The sequence below is a fragment of the Odocoileus virginianus genome, chromosome 15 (genome assembly GCF_023699985.2).
Source record: "Odocoileus virginianus isolate 20LAN1187 ecotype Illinois chromosome 15, Ovbor_1.2, whole genome shotgun sequence".
Classification (NCBI taxonomy): Eukaryota; Metazoa; Chordata; class Mammalia; order Artiodactyla; family Cervidae; genus Odocoileus; species Odocoileus virginianus.
The window spans coordinates 46,762,842-46,780,208 of NC_069688.1; the positions used below are offsets into that span (position 1 = coordinate 46,762,842).

At 41.2% G+C, this 17,367-nt stretch overlaps 1 pseudogene; it reads left to right on the plus strand.

Annotated features, from left to right (window-relative positions):
- LOC110141557 (translationally-controlled tumor protein pseudogene) lies at positions 1-505 on the plus strand (annotated as a pseudogene).
- The last annotated feature ends 16,862 nt before the right edge of the window (positions 506-17,367 follow it).

Below are 17,367 nucleotides of genomic sequence, written 5' to 3' on the forward strand. Positions count from 1 at the left end.
ATGGTCGCCTACCAGGACCTTGTCACGCATGATGAGATGTTCTTCAACGTCTGTGAGATCTAGGAGGTCACTGATGGACTATGTCTGGAAGTGGAGGGGAAGCTGGTCAGTAGCACAGAGGGTAATATTGATGACTCACTCATTGATGGAAATGGCTCCACTGAAGGGGGCAAAGGTACCTAAAGCACAGTAATCACTGGTGTCAATATTGTCATGAACCATCACTTTGAGGAAATAAGCTTCACAAAACGATGCTTACAAGAAGTACATTAAAGATGACCTGAGGTCAGTCAAACGGAAACTTGAAGTACTGAGGCCAGAAAAGTAAAGCCTTTTACGGCAGGGGCTACAGAACAAATCAAGCCCATTCTCACTAATTTCAAGAACCATCAGTCCTTTACTGGTGGAAACACAAATCCAATGGTTGTTCTGCTGGACTTGTGAGGATGTTGTGACCCCATATATGATTCTCTTTAAGGCAGGTTTAGAAATGGAAACATGTTAACAAGTTTGGCTGTGACTTTGGATCTATCACCTATCTTCCTAACTGGCTGGCAGCTGCTTTTCATCTACCAGGACTGAGACAAACGGGACTAAGTTCAACTCGAGCTCTTTATTTCGACATTGATTTATTTGGAGTAGAAGCATTATTTTGGGGGGAAAGAAAAAAAAAACACATCATGTAGGTTGTCTAAAAATAAAGTTCATTTGAATTCAAAAAAATAATACATTTCTCACTAGGTCTTTTGAGGCTTAAAAATTAATTTACGTAAAACATTAAAGCCACTGTCTGGTGAGTAGTAAGATGCCCAATTAACACTGACCACTAAGTACATTGAAAACAGTCTCTGGAGGCCTTTTGGACACTGGTAGATGATGGTGGCACGGCCTGTTCTGATTGGGATGTCAGGCATTCCCTATCTCTTCCCTTCATCTCAGAAGGTGCTTTTGAGAATCATACAGGAACCATTAACTGTGTGAGTCATTGCCTGTGAATTTACAGGTTAAGCTCACTTATGTGTCTGTCCAGAGCTGCAGGTCAGCTAAGTGGCTCTGCTTCCAGAGGGTGGATGCTACTAGCTATGGTACTTCCCCGTAAAGTCTGGCATTCTCTCAGCAAGCTAGTCTAGCTAGGGTTTATTCATGAAACTGAAACTGTGAAACTGAAGTCACTCAGTCGTGTCTGACTCTTTGCAACTCCATGGACTAATGTAGCCCACCAGGCTCCTCCATCCATGGGATTCTCCAGGCAAGAATACTGGAGTGGGTTGCCATTTCCTTCCCCAGGGGATCTTCCCGACCCAGGGATCGAACCTGGGTCTCCCGAATTGCAGGCAGACGCTTTAACCTCTGAGCCACATATGAGTCGCCAAAATTTCGAGGAGAATGAAACTATGCAAGGCCTTTTGAGACCTGGACTCAGAGCTGATATGGTTTTGCTTCTGTTGCATTTTGTTTGGTGAAGCAGTTCACAAGGCCAGCCCAGATTCACGGGGTGGGGAAATGCCATCTCTCCATGGGAAGTGTTTCAATGTCATCTTGCCAAAGGATATGTAAGAAAGGAAGAGAATAAGTGTGGCCGTTTTTGCAAACAGTCTTCTACAGTCCCCAATTTGTAGCATTTCTTCTACAGCATTTCTGGCAGGTGGTCATGTAGCTGGAACACCTTCAAAAAACAGGCATGTCACTGTTTTACCAGGCAACTCGTATTGTTGGAGTACTTTTATTATGCCTCTGTAGAGACACTGACTTTCACAGAATCTTGGAATCATAGAATTGAAGGTCATCCAGGCAATGACATTTTTGAAGCCAGGTTCCTGTACAGGAAGCCACAGGAAGCCTGCAATTTCCACTGATTTGTCCCCATTCTACCTCTTGGAGCAAAACAATATATTATGTATTTATTACTTATTTGTTTTCAAGAGAGTCTAACTAAGGCCAACTTGAGCATTACATACCAGGTACATGTTCCACTCTAGTTCCCATTCATTCATTGTTTTCATTCACTTGTTCTTGCATTAGTATTTATTAAACACATTCCATGGGCTAGGCACTCATTTTAAGATGAATAAAGGTATGGTATCTCAAAGCACTCATATTTAATACAGTGTTCCATTTGTGTGACTTGGGAAATTTTAATTTTCTAATTCTTAGTTTCTTCACGTGAAAATTGGGTATATAGTTCCTCATACTTTCAAGTTTTAAAATACTTATTCACTTATTTTTGGATTTGCCTGCCCTAGTCTTAGTCGTGATACATGTGGTCTTTGTTGTGGCTTGCAAGATCTAGTTCTCTGACCAGGGATGGAACCTGGGCCCTGTGCACTCGGAGTATAGAGTCTTGACCACTTGGACAACCAGGGAAGTCCCTATGAAAAAATTGGATATATAATATCTCTACTTCACAAGGTGGTTGCAAAATTAAATGAAATAAAATATCTGGTGTTTAATAGGCCCTCAGTCAATTGTAGCTATCAACTATGATTAAGGTTATTAAGGGATAATTTCTGTCCTGGATATGTTTCCTGGGATCTCACTGTTTCCTGGGGTCTCAAATTACTTTCCACATCTTTGTAATGCTTCTTTCTTTAGAATAAGTTATGTTCTACACAGATAATATAGTATGGTATAGCACTTTGAATAAATGGCCTTTCCATTCAGACATAACTAGGTATGAACCCTCACTCAGCCATATACTAGTCTGTGATGTAAGCTCTCAAAGCCTCAGTTTATAAACCTGCAGACTAAGAATGATAATAATCTTAGATTTGGTATGAGGAATATATGAGAGAATGTACATACAGCCTTTAACATGGTGCCTGACACTTCGTGAGCGCCTCCACTACCTGCTCTCCACCAGATAGAAGCTGTGAACTTTATGTGATATATTTTCATGATTTGTAGCATGGTGTCATGAGAAGAATCAGAAGAAAATTTGCCCCCGGACTTCCCTGGTGGTACAGTGGATAAGAATCTGCCTGCCAATGCAGGGGACACAGGTTCAATCCCTGGTCCGGGAAGATTCCACATGTCTTGGGCAGCTGAGCCCATGTGCCACAACCACCGAGTCTGCACTCCGGAGCCTACGAGCCACAACTAAGGAGCCTCTGCGCTGCAGGCGGCCACAACTATTGAGGCCTGAGCATCCAGGGCCTGTGCTCTGCAACAAGAGAAGCCGCCACAATGAGAAGCCCATGCACCACAATAAAGAGCAGCACTGGCTCACCACGACTAGAGAAAGCCTTTGTGCAACAACAAAGACCCAGCATAACCCCCCCCCAAAAAAAAAAACCAACAAGCAACATCTCAGTCAAGTCACCACAGCTCTTAGGGATCTTTGCCTCAATGTATTAGGGAGGGGATGGATTCTGTGGTCCCCAGGATAGCTCACAGCTCCAATAGCTTATTCTTCCAGGTACTCTCACTCCTTTGATCAGAAATAGAGTTATGTTGGGATGCATGTAAGAGTGCAAGAAAATGGAGATTCAAAGCCTTTCCAAGATTAAAAATCTCATATTGTAAGTCTCAGCTCCCCACAAATGTGCCAGGTCACCCGGTTATTTATAATCAAGTATTGTGGCCCAGTGAGCTAAAGTCAGGGAGAAATTGCCCTCCTTCATCCAGGCATTGTGCTAGAAGCTTCACACCATGCTGTTCTGAATACTGGGCATCACAGCAGCTGTAACTGAGGGGATGGCCACGAAATAGTCTGTTTGCCAAAGTGGTAACGGCGCTGTCAGACGTTACAGGTAAATGCTTAACAAACTTTCTTACATTTTCCTTTCTGTGTCCTCCAAAGGTAGGAAAACAACTGTTTGCCTCTCCATCTGCATTTGCTCATGTGCTTTCTTCTGATTTTCTTCAAGCGACAGCCTCATATACATAACCACTGTGAAAAGAGCTTAAAACCGAAAGACAACACTAACTGATGACCTGTGGCTAAGCTCCCATCACTGGCTTAAATATTGTTCAGCGTTAGAAAGAAGGTAGTGAATTATTGACTTCTATGTTCCAGTGCCTCAGAATACTTTAAAAAAAACAGTAACTGATCTTAGACTTGGCAAATGATCGCTGCCATTAAGGACCATTCTCCCAGATGTGAGGACTAGATCTAATACAAAAGGGAAAGGGTGGCAGAATTGCAGACCTTGTGATTTTTTTTTTTAACCTTAATGTAAAGAGTTTCCACTAGTGTTAATATCAGATCCACAGGAAAAATTTAGAGTAATACACGACTTTGACTGACTTAAGTGCCTGTCATGGACCTGTCGTGAGGGAGTACTAACCACAGCACACTTTGGCCGCATGCCGCTTTGTCTGGTTATTGCTCTGTTAGGTTCCATTTAAGGCCATGCTCAACATTCCTTTTATGTTTACCCTTTCTTCAGAAGGCTCCCTTGTAAGTCATCTAAGAAATGCACCATGTTTCACAATGTAGTTGAACAATAAAAATATATATTTATGTATATTTTTCTCTGATGAGAGAAATATTTCACTCCCAGATGTGTCTCATGAACGCTGTTTCTGACTTGAACCAAGATAAGATGCTCCTGCAACACTCTTGCAAAGATGGTTATGTTTTGTGAAATTCCAGTCATTGTTGATTGGAATATCTCTAAGCAGCTGACGATATATAGGCCATATCAGTGTTGCTTACGTGAAAAAAAGAAAAGTATCTAGGTGCTAGTCTGCTTGTCCAAACCACCAAAATAGCAGAAGAGATTGTGAGAGAGAGAGCTAGTTCTGGCACAAAATAATATATTTTATAGCAAATTAGGCATTGCATTAGAACTACCATAAAACATTTATAAATATTTACAAGTCTTTCCTATCTTTAAGAATATGATAAGGAAAAAGCTAAACATGCAGTATAATAATGTTATGATTAAAGCCTCACAGCATGTCATAGTGATGTCAAAGAAATCACTCCAGGAACAAAACAGTAAAAAGCAAGAAAACTTCTATCACTGTGTCAAGTCCAACAACCTATTTTGGCATAATTGCAAACTCCTATAGTATATGATGGGCTTCCCTGGTAGCTCAGCTGTTAGAGAATCCACCTGCAATGTGGGAGACCTGGGTTCGATCCCTGGGTCAGAAGGATCTCCTGGAGAAGGGAAAGGCTACCCACTCCAGTATTCTGGCCTGGAGAATTCCACGGACTGGATAGGCAATGGGACCACAAAGAGGCAGATGTGACTGAGTAACTTTCCTAGTGTATGATAATGAAGCCAGTTTGCCGTAATAGAATGGCCATTGTCAATCAAGTTAAAAAACAAACGAACAAAAACCCAACAGTCTATACACAGTAGGAGAAGGATGTGAAAGTGAAACTCACTCAGTCGTGTCCAGCTCTTTGAGACCCCATGGACTATACAGTCCATGGAATTCTCCAGGCCAGAATACTGGACTGGGTAGACTTTCCCTTCTCCAGGGGATCTTCCCAACCCAGGGGTCAAATCCAACTCATGTCTCCCTCATTGCAGGCAGATTCTTTACCAGCTGAGCCACAAGGAAAGCCCAAGAATACTGGAGTGGGTAGGCTATCCCTTCTCCAGGGGATCTTCCTGACCCAGGAATTGAACCAGGGTCTCCTGCGTTGCAGACAGATTCTTTACCAACTGAGCTATGAGAGAAGTCCAGAAGAAGGGTAAAAAGACTAAAATCTCTTGCTGGACAAAAAGAGATTATCAACAGAAAAGAAGGAAAAGTGTTCAGTAAGCATATTAATAGAATTATAGTTCTAAAAAACATTGGGAGATGAATTAGACTACCATCCCTCTAAAGGCTTCCTGTATCTTACCCTCTCCCTCCCAGTAAAAATTTTGAAATATTTGTTTTAGATGGGATAAGTATAACAAACATTTATTTGATACTTTTCATGAGTCAGGCTGGAAAAGGAAATGGCAACCCACTCCAGTATTCTTGCCTGGAAAATTTCAAGGACAGAGGAGCTTGGTGGGCTACAGTCCATGGGGTAGCAGAGTCAGGCATGAACTGAGCCACTAACACACTTCCGTGACTCAGGCATTTGTTGAATGGTTGCATTGTCTTGTTTGGTTCTGCTGATAACTCTATAATACTAGGGGGTAGGTACTGTTACCATTGCCATTTTTATAGATGGCTTCTAGAGACTGGTTAACTTGACCAGTGTGTACTTATTACACACTCATAAGTAGAGACCCAGATGGAACCCAGGTCTCTCTGACCTTTGACCCTCTACCAGTCATTTGCCTGTTTGCTCTCAGCGCCAATCTAGCCCTTCCATGATCTGCTCTGCATTGCAGGATATTAAACCTGCACTGTGCCATACAGAAACCACTAGCCACATGTGCCTCTCCAAGTTATATTAATTTAAAATTAAATTAAATTTGGAATTCAGTTCCTTAGTCATAGCAGCCAGTATAAAATGAAACACTACTCAGTCATAAAGAATGTCACACAGAAACTATCAAACTCCTAGAGGAGAACATAGGCAAAACACTCTCCGACATAAATCACAGCAGGATCCTCTATGACCCACATCCCAGAATTTCAGAAATAAAAGCAAAAATAAACAAATGGGACCTAATGAAACTTAAAAGCTTTTGCACAACAAAGGAAACTATAAGCAAGGTGAAAAGACAGCCCTCAGATTGGGAGAAAATAATAGCAAACGAAGCAACAGACAAAGGATTAATCTCAAAAATATACAAGCAACTCCTCCAGCTCAACTCCAGAAAAATAAATGACCCAATCAAAAAATGGGCCAAAGAACTCAACAGACATTTCTCCAAGGAAGACATACAGATGGCTAACAAACACATGAAAAGATGCTCAACATCACTCATTATCAGAGAAATGCAAATCAAAACCACAATGAGGTACCATTATACGCCAGTCAGGATGGCTGCTATCCAAAAGTTTACAAGCTCAGTTCTAATGAGATGGATGAAACTGGAGCCCATTATACAGAGCGAAGTAAGCCAGAAAGATAAAGACCATTACAGTATACTAACACATATATATGGACTTTAGAAAGATGGTAACGATAACCCTATATTCAAAACAGAAAAAGAGACTCAGATGTATGGAACAGACTTGTGGACTCTGGGAGAAGGCGAGGGTGGGATGTTTCAGGAGAACAGCATTGAAACATGTATATTATCTAGGGTGAAACAGATCACCAGCCTTGGCTGGGTGCATGAGACAAGTGCTTGGACCTGGTGCACTGGGAAGACCCAGAGGGATCGGGTGGAGAGGGAGGTGGGAGGGGGGACTGGGATGGGGAGTACATGTAAATCCATGGCTAATTCATATCAATGTATAACAAAAACTATTGTAATGATGTAAAGTAATTAGCCTCCAACTAATAAAAATTAAAAAAATAAATAAATTAAAAAAAAAAAAAAAAAAAAAAAAAAAAAAACAAAAGTTTACAAGCAATAAATGCTGGAGAGGGTGTGGAGAAAAGGGAACCCTCTTACACTGTTGGTGGGAAGGCAAATTAGTACAGCCACTATGGAAAACAGTGTGGAGATTTCTTAAAAAGCTGGAAATAGAACTGCCATATGACCCAGCAATCCCACTTCTGGGCATACACACCAAGGAAACCAGATCTGAAAGAGACACGTGCACCCCAAAGTTCATCGCAGCACTGTTTATAATAGCCAGGACATGGAAGCAACCCAGATGCCCATCAGCAGACGAATGGATGAGGAAGCTGTGGTACATATACACCATGGAATATTACTCAGCCATTAAAAAGAATTCATTTGAATCAGTTCTAATGAGATGGATGAAACTGGAGCCCATTATACAGAGCGAAGTAAGCCAGAAAGATAAAGACCATTACAGTATACTAACACATATATATGGACTTTAGAAAGATGGTAACGATAACCCTATATGCAAAACAGAAAAAGAGACTCAGATGTATAGAACAGACTTGTGGACTCTGTGGGAGAAGGCGAGGGTGGGATGTTTCAAGAGAACAGCATTGAAACATGTATATTATCTAGGGTGAAACAGATAACCAGCTCAGGTTGGGTACATGAGACAAGTGCTCGGCCCTGGTGCACTGGGAAGACCCAGAGGGATCGGGTGGAGAGGGAGGTGGGAGGGGGGACCGGGATGGGGAATACATGTAAATCCATGGCTAATTCATTTCAATGTATGACAAAAACTACTGTAATGATGTAAAGTAATTAGCCTCCAACTAAAATAAATGGATAAATAAAAATAAATGGATAAAATTAAAAAAAAAAAAAAGAATGTCACAAAAGACTGAATACTACTCAGTCACAAAAGAACGAAATAATGCCATTTGAAGCAATGTGGATGAACCTACAGATCAAACTAAGTGAACTGAGTCAGAGAAAAACAAATACATGCTATCACATTGCAGAGTCTGAAATATAACACAAATGAATTTATTTACGAAACAGAAACAAACTCACAAAGTTAGAAAACAAACTCACAATTATCAGAGAGGAAAGGAGGGGGAAGTGAAAGTGAAAATGAAAGTCATTCAGTCGGCTCCAACTCTTTGCGGCCCCATGAACTATACAGTCCATGGAATTCTCCAGGCCAGAATACTGGAAAGGGGTGGGAAGAGAGACATTAGAAGTTTGGGATTAATGTATAAAATGAAGTCCTACTGTTTAGCACAGGGAACTATATTCAATATCCTGTAATAAACTATAATGGAAAAGAGTATGAAAAAGGATGTGTGTATACATGTATAACTGATTCACTTTGCTGTTCAACAGAAACCAACACAACACTGTAAGTCAACTCTACTCCAATAAAACAACGACGACAACAAACATCGTAAGCCTCAGCACTGACCGTGAGGAATAACTGACGGGCCTGGTCACATCACTTTCTTTCTTTCTCTCCACCCTTGCGGGTGGTAGCAGATCCCTGCAGCTAACCCTAATCTCTGGTACCTCACTGTCCCTGCTTTGCTCTTCTAACCCTTCCAATACTCTGGAGTCTTCCTTTTATTCAATTCCCTATATGAAACACCAAGAATGTTTCCAACTAGATTTTGGTTCTAAGTTCTTAACTGTTAAGCTACGTTAGAAAGAAATGAAGCGAGTTAGAATTTAACTAAAACCAGAATGATTCGTGTTTCCCAGATGGCACTAGTGTTAAAGAACCCATCTGCCAATGCAGGAGACATAAGAGACACAGGTTTGATTCCTGGTTAGGGAAGATCCCCTGGAAGAGGGCATGGCAACCCACTCCAGTGTTCTTGCCTGGAGAATCCCATGGACAGAGGAGCCTGGTGGGCTACAGTCCATAGGGTCGCACAGCGTCGGACAAGACTGAAGAACTTAGCACACAATCACAGAGTGATTGCTATCTAGCCTAAGACTGGAGTGATTACTAACTAAAGTGAGTGCTTAAACTATGAAAATAATTTTTCTGGGAAGGAAAGATTTAGTTTTTTTTCCTATGATAAGTTTCATTACTTACATTATTTAAAAACATTTAGAACTTTTCTGAAGTTTATAGATCTGCCCTTGAACTTAACTCTTACCATAAACTTATTTACCAAAATTTACAGATTTCTTAGGAATGGTAAAACAATTAACTAGGCTAATTCTGTGATGAATCAGTTAATCTTAGCCCCACACGTACTATAGTTAATATATTCAAAGTTAATACTATTCACTAGTGATCAAATGAGTTGGGGGTACAGAAGATATGAAGTCCTAAAATGTGTCCCTATTATTTATAAGTCACTATTATTATTGGGGTTCCCAGGGTGGCTCAAATGGTAAAGAATCTGCCTGCAATGTGCGAGATCTGGGTTCAGTCCCTGGGTTGGGAAGATCCCCTGGAGAAAGAAATGGCAACCCACTCCAGTATTCTTGCCTGGAGAATCCCATGGACAGAGGAGCCTGGTGGGCTACAGTCCACAGGTTGCCAAGAGTTGGACACCACTGAGCGACTAACACCTATTATTTGCTCATGAGAACATTTCCACAAAAGGAAGACATTTGATCACCGACTGCCTGTTCACTAATGCTCTTGCCACCAACACTTGTTAAGGGACAAAAAAATGAGAAGGGAGCCCAAGGCAGGATTTCCAAAATAATAGATTAAGGAGCTCCAAAGACCCATTCCCAAGGGAAGCAATGATATCACCGGTGGTTCACAGCAATAACCTGATTATGAATATACCCTGTATTTGCTAATTTTTAAATAACATGGACAATAGTCAAAACAGGATACCAGAAGAAAAAAAATTAAGTATGAAATTGTTTACATAGAATGATTTCAGTTATGTGCACATGTGGCTTAGTGGTAGAGTCTGCCTGCAATGCTGGAATGTGGGTTCAATTCCTGGGTCGTGAAGATCCCCTGGAGAAGGAAACAGCAACCAACTCTGGTATTCTTACTTGGGAAATCCCATGGATAGAGGTGCCTGGAGGGCTATAGTTTGTGGAGTCACAAAGAATTGGACACTTAGCGACTAAACAACAACAAATGTACACATACACATAAATCTATAGAAATATGGAAGGAAAGATACCAAATGTTTACAGTGGCTATTTCTGGGTTTGATAATTATCTCAATTTTTCAATTTGTACAATGTACATTGCACTGCTAATGATTAACAAATCATTATATGTTATTTTAGATGCTTATAAAAAACTGGTACTCCAAGACCAAATTTGCCTGTTACTCCAGCTGTTTCTTGACTTCCTACTTTTGCATCCCAGTCCCCTACAGAATGAAGCAGGGCAAAGGCTAATAGAGTTCTGCCAAGAGAATGCACTGGTCACAGCAAACACCCTAGAGAAGACTCTTCACATGGACATCACTAGATGGTCGACACTGAAATCAGACTGATTATATTCTTTGCAGCCAAAGATGGAGAAGCTCTATACAGTCAGCAAAAATAAGACTGGGAGCTGACTGTGGCTCGGATCATGAACTCCTTATTGCCAAATTCAGACTGAAATTGAAGAAAGTAGGGAAAACCACTAGATCATTCAGGTATGACCTAAATCAAATCCCTTATGACTATACAGTGGAAGTGAGAAATAGATTTAAGGGACTGGCTCTGATGGACAGAGTGCCTGATGAACTATGGATGGAGGTACGTGACATTGTACAGGAGACAGGAATCAAGACCACCCCCAAGAAAAAGAAATGCAAAAAAGCAAAATGGCTATCTGAGGAGGCTTTACAAATAGCTGTGAACAGAAGGGAAGCAAAAAGCAAAGGAGAATAGGAAAGATATACCCATTTGAATGCAGAGTTCCAAAGAATAGCAAGGAGAGATAAGAAAGCCCTCCTCAGCGATCAATGCAAAGAAATAGAGGAAATAGAGGAAAACAACAGAATAGGAGATCTCTTCAAGAATATTAGAGATACCAAGGGAACATTTCATGCAAAGATGGGCTCAATAAAGGACAGAAATGGTAGGGACCTAACAGAAGCAGAAGGTATTAAGAAGAGGTGGCAAGAATACACAGAAGAAATGTACAAAAAAGATCTTCATGACCCAGATAATCACGATGGTGTGATCACTCACCTAGAGCCAGATATCCTGGAATGTGAAGTCAAGTGGGCCTTAGGAAGCATCACTACAAACAAAGCTAGTAGAGGTGATGGAATTCCAGTTGAGCTATTTCAAATCCTGAAAGATGATGTTGTGAAAGTGCTGCACTCAATATGCCAGCAAATTTGGAAAACTCAGCAGTGGCCACAGGACTGGAAAAGGTCAGTTTTCATTCCAATCCCAAAGAAAGGCAATGCCAAAGAATGCTCAAACTACTGCACAATTGACTCATCTCACATACTAGTAAATTAATGCTTTAAAAATCTCTAAGCCAGGCTTCAGCAATACATGAACCGTGAACTTCCAGATGTTCAAGCTGGTTTTAGAAAAAGCAGAGGAACCAGAGATTAAATTGCCAACATCTGCTGGATCATCGAAAAAGCAAGAGAGTTCAGAAAAACATCTATTTCTGCTTCATTGACTACGCCAAAGCCTTTGACTGTGTGGATTACAATAAACTGTGGAAAATTCTGAAAGAGATAGGAATACCAGATCACCTGACCTGCCTCTTGAGAAACCTGTATGCAGGTCAGGAAGCAACAGTTAGAACTGGACATGGAACAACAGACTGGTTCCAAATAGGAAAAGGAGTACGTCAAGGCTGTATATTGTCACCCTGCTTGTTTAATTTATCTGCAGAGTACATCATGAGAAACGCTTAGCTGGAAGAAGCACAAGCTGGAATCAAGATTGCCAGGAGAAATATCAATAACCTCAGATATGCAGATGACACCACCCTTATGGCAGAAAGTGAAGAGGAACTAAAAAGCCTCTTGATGAAAGTGAAAGAGGAGAGTGAAAAAGCTGGCTTAAAGCTTAACATTCAGAAAACTAAGATCATGGCATCTGGTCCCACCACTTCATGGCAAATAGATGGGGAAACAATGGCTGACTTTATTTTTCTGGGCTCCAAAATCACTGCAGATGATGATTGCAGCCACGAAATTAGAAGACGCTTACTTCTTGGACAGAAGGAAAGTTGAAAGGAAAGTTATGACCAATCTAGACAGCATATTAAAAAGCAGAGCCATTACTTTGTCAACAAAGGTCCGTCTAGTTAAGGCTATGGTTTTTCTAATGGTCATGTATGGATGTGAGAGTTGGACTATAAAGAAAGCTTAGCGCCAAAGAATTGATGCTTTTGAATTGTGGTGTTCGAGAAGACTCTTGAGAGTCCCTTGGACTGCAAGAAGATCCAACCAGTCCATCCTAAAGGAGATCAGTCCTGGGTGTTCATTGGAAGGACTGATATTGAAGCTGAAACTCCAGTAGTTGGCCACCTGATGTGAAGAGCTGACTGATTTGAAAAGACCCTGATGCTGGAAAGATTGAAGGCAGGAGGAGAAGGGGACGACAGAGGATGAGATGGTTGGATGACATCACCAACTCAAAGAACATGGGTTTGGGTAAACTCTGGGAGTTGGTGATGGACAGGGAGGCCTGGTGTGCTGTGGTTCATGGGGTTGCAAAGAGTGGGACACGACTGAACGACTGAACTGAACTGATCTGATGAAAAACTGGTGAATACCTTGTTTTTATTTCTGTTAAATTTACATTATCAGAATGTCAAGCAGTAGTTCTCAGAGAATGGTCCTTGTACCAGCAATATCAGCAACACTGGGTAACTTGTTAGAAATGCAAACTATCAGACCCACCTAGGACCTCCTGAGGGTAGGACCCAGCAGATCTGTGTTTTCAGAAGCCCCACAGGTGGTTCTGATGTACACTGACATTTTCATTCATGTGTGCTGAGTCGCTTCATTCATGTAGGCTGCCAGGCTCCTCTGTCCATGGGATTCTCCAGGCAAGAACACTGAAGTGAGTTGCCATGCCCTTCTCCAGGTTACCACCCATCTAAAGACAACTTCTGTTACTCGTACCTGTAAATCCCCCTAGTGTTTCATAAGTGAGGTCCAAAACCTTCAGTCATTTAAAATGCAAGGTTGCATTGTTGAGGGATTAATGAACTGATTGGGGTGAGCCTGCTGATGAGAATGAAAACTCATAGAGTTGTGCTATGTCTGAATTCATTGTGGGGCAAATTATGCTGGGGTTTTATGATAAATGTCAGTCTGCAGAGTGCCCTCTATCTTGAAATCCATGGTGCCTTTCATAGACAAAATGCTAGACTGATTTAAATAGAACTCAAGTTTATGGAGGTCACTTGACACATGTGATGTTTTACAGAATTGGAATAAGCTTGTTTGTTTGTTTGTTTATTTTAAATTCCTATCTCTGCTTGCCTGATGATTTCACCTGCTCAAGTTTGATTTTTTTCTCCATAATTCTTCCTTATCTCCTCCACCTGTGCAAAGATAGCAGCTTTCCTCATTTTGTAGGAAAGACCCATTGGCCTCCTGGATTGGAGAGGTTCCTACCTCAGTTCCCCCATGGAGTCTTTGCTTAGCCCAATGTGTTACACTGAGTTGCTTGTGGATCTGTCACTCCCCACCCCTCGACTAAATGGAGTACCTGAACCCTTGTGAACAGAGATAGTTACTTGCACCTCCCTGCATCCCTAGTTTTTTTTTTTAATCTGCCTGGCAGACAGCCAGAGCTCAAAATGATGGTTCAATGAAAGAAGCAATGAATATTACAGTTTATTAAATATACCCATCTACTCAACATCAAATGTTTTGCGTAGCAAATTTTAATATAAGAAATGCAGGCCAGGAATTTTGCCTACATTAATTTTAATCTGTAAGGAATACATGTAGTACTTAAAATATATGTACTGTGCTGTTTATCATTTGGTTCATCTTAACCTCATCAATTTTTCAGGAACTTCCAGCAGATGGCACCAATAAATACTGTCATGGGACTGAATTGAAAATTGGCTGATATTTTTCAACGTGAACTTTAAAAAAGCAAGATAAATAAAATTTCTTTAGTTCAGCTGATAATAACTACCATCTGTTTAGTATTCTCCAGTTAGAAAAGTGCTTTTTTATCCTCATCTCAATTCTGTCTCAAATTCTGTCAAGGTACTGAGAAAATTTTATTATGTACTTTAGATTTTTGTTGACATGCCATTTAGTCACAGTAGCAGGATAATTTATGCCAGTTAATGACTCCATTATTTGTTTATATTTATAATACACACCAATCTTTTAAAGATCAAATTTTCCTTTGGAAAAAAAAGAGTTATTTGGAATATTTAGGCATGATCCTACACATGAGAACTGAACAGTAATTCAGACCACTAATAATTTAGTGAACTGTTTCCCTGGCTCATTAAACAGTAATGATTCCTTTCACTTATATGGTGTACTGTGAATAAAAGCACTTGCTTACACATAGATTCTTTGATCCCTGCAACAGCTGTATGATGTGATCCAAGCAACTATTATTTTGTGGGTGAAGAGACAGTAGTTCTCTTCCTCTCCTTCCTTCCCATTCCTCACCCCTCCTCCTGCCCTTCCCAGCTTGACCAGCTCAGGCTTAACATGTCAGAAACCCAGTGAGACATGAATTGCATTTAACGTTAGCTTTACTTATGTGAATGGACCTAGAGTCTGTCACACAGAGTGAAGGAAGTCAGAAAGAGAAAAGCAAATATTGTGTATTAACGTTTGTATAAGTAACCTAGAAAACTGGTACAGATGAAGCTATTTGCAGGGCGTGAATAGGGACGCAGACCTAGAGGCTGGACATGTGGACCCAGAGCGGGAAGGGGAGGGTGGAATTGACAGTGTAGCATTGACATATGTGTACTACCATGTGTGAACTAGAGAGCTAGTGGGAAGATGCTCACAGGGAGCTCAGCCAGCTCTCTGATGACCTGGAGGGGTGGGATGGGACGGAGGCTCAGGGGAGGGGATAGAGGTATGCTTATAGCCGATTCCCTTTGTTATACAGCAGAAGCTAACACAACATTGTAAAGGAATTTATTCCAATTACATAAAAAAACATTAGCTTCACTTAGAAAATCTCAAGGAAATACTTAGAAAGGTTACAACGCAATTTGGTGTTTAAGAATAATCCACTCTATGGGAAAAAATAGGAAACCAAATAGGAGTCACAGAGTCTTTATAGTGTGGGTAAACACTCTCATATGGGAGACTCTGGTTTGATCCCTGGGTGGGGAAGATCCCCTGGAGAAGGAAATAGCAACCCACACCAATATTCTTGCCTGGGACATTCCATGGACAGAGGACCTTGGCGGGCCACAGTCCATGGGGTTGCAGAGTCAGACATGACTGAGCAACTAAACTACAACAGCAACAATCACTCATAAACTTGAGATGTATATTAGTTCAGGCCACCGTAACTAAATATCATAGACTAGGTAGCTTAAACAAAAGTTCCTATCTCACAGTCTGAAGGTTGGGAAGTCCAAGATCATGGTGCTGACTGATTCAGCTTCTGGTGAGAGTGCTCTTCTTGGCTTGCAGACAGCCACTTTCTCACTGAGTTATCCACATGAGCTTTTCACAGTGCATGTACTGAGCCAGAGAAGGTGGGGGGCGGGGTGCGGGAGAAGCTCACTCATGCTTCCTTTTATAAGTTTCAAGGGCACCAATCCCATCGTGAAGTCCCCACCCTCATGATCTCATTTAATTTTATTTACTTCCCAAAGGCCACATCTCCAAATATCATCCCACTGGGAATTAGGGCTTTAACATATGAATTTGGGGATGCTACAAACATTCAATCTAACAAGATACAAACATTCCATCTAACATTCAGCCCATAACAAGGTACTACTGACTTTAAGACAGACAAGGACTGGTTTGGAATCCACAGCTTCTCTCCCATTGTTTTCCCTTGTCCCTTTAATACTCAGCTGCTTTCTTCCTTGTGAGCTTGTTCTGTGGATTATGCCTCTCATTTTAGAAATGGACCGCTTTCCCTTTCACACTGATTAGAAAGCCAGGACCATAAAGTCACTTGACAGGAGACACAGCCCTTAACAGAGCACAGTCAGCTCCGTATTTTGAAGTCACACAGCTCACACCTCGTGCACACCCCGGCCCTGGAGTATTGATTGTTTATTGATTACAGATACAGCTCGTACTCACAAATTCCAGAGGGGGAGTGAAACCGCTCACCCAGGAAGACTTCATGTGCTGTAGAAGAGGCAGAACCGGCTGTTTGTCACATTGCATAATTTTACACACCCTCTCCCTCCTTGTTACTTGAAGCAATTTGGAGCCTAAAAGACCTTGGTTCAAATCCTAACTCTGAATCTTAGCCCTTATGTGGCTTATATAAACTCTTCAGGTCCCACTTTCTACCAATATAAAATGGAGACAATTCTCAACTTTGGGGACATTTGAATGTTTAGGTGAGCTGACACATGCCAAGTGTTTAGTAGAATGCCTAGTCACATAGCCAAGGTTTAATAAACAGTTGTTTTAAATTATTTTTTTCTTTCTCCTTCAATATTGTTCCTTCTATGTACCAAACATTATACCCTAAATGTAAGTGGTGAACAAAGCAGATGTCTCCTTTCCCAACAAAGTTTAAAGGTCAGTGGGAAAAACAGACACAAGAGTTGTAAAGCAAGTTATCAGTTACAAATAGTACTCTGCATGCTGAAAGAAAAGAACCTGGAGCATGGGGCCCACTGAGATCAAGTGAAGGAGCTTTTCTGAGGAGGAGCCAGTTAAGCCTAAAAGACTAGAAGGAACCACCTGGAAGAAAGGGGCGGGGAGCTGCTGGGAGGAATGTTCTGAAATGGGAAAGAGCTTGACGTTCTCAAGTGTCTGAAAAATGGCCAGTGTGGATGCAGCATATGAAGGAGGGAGACGGTAGCTGAGGTGAAGAGTGAGGCAAGGGACAGAACCCAGAAAGCGTTGTCATG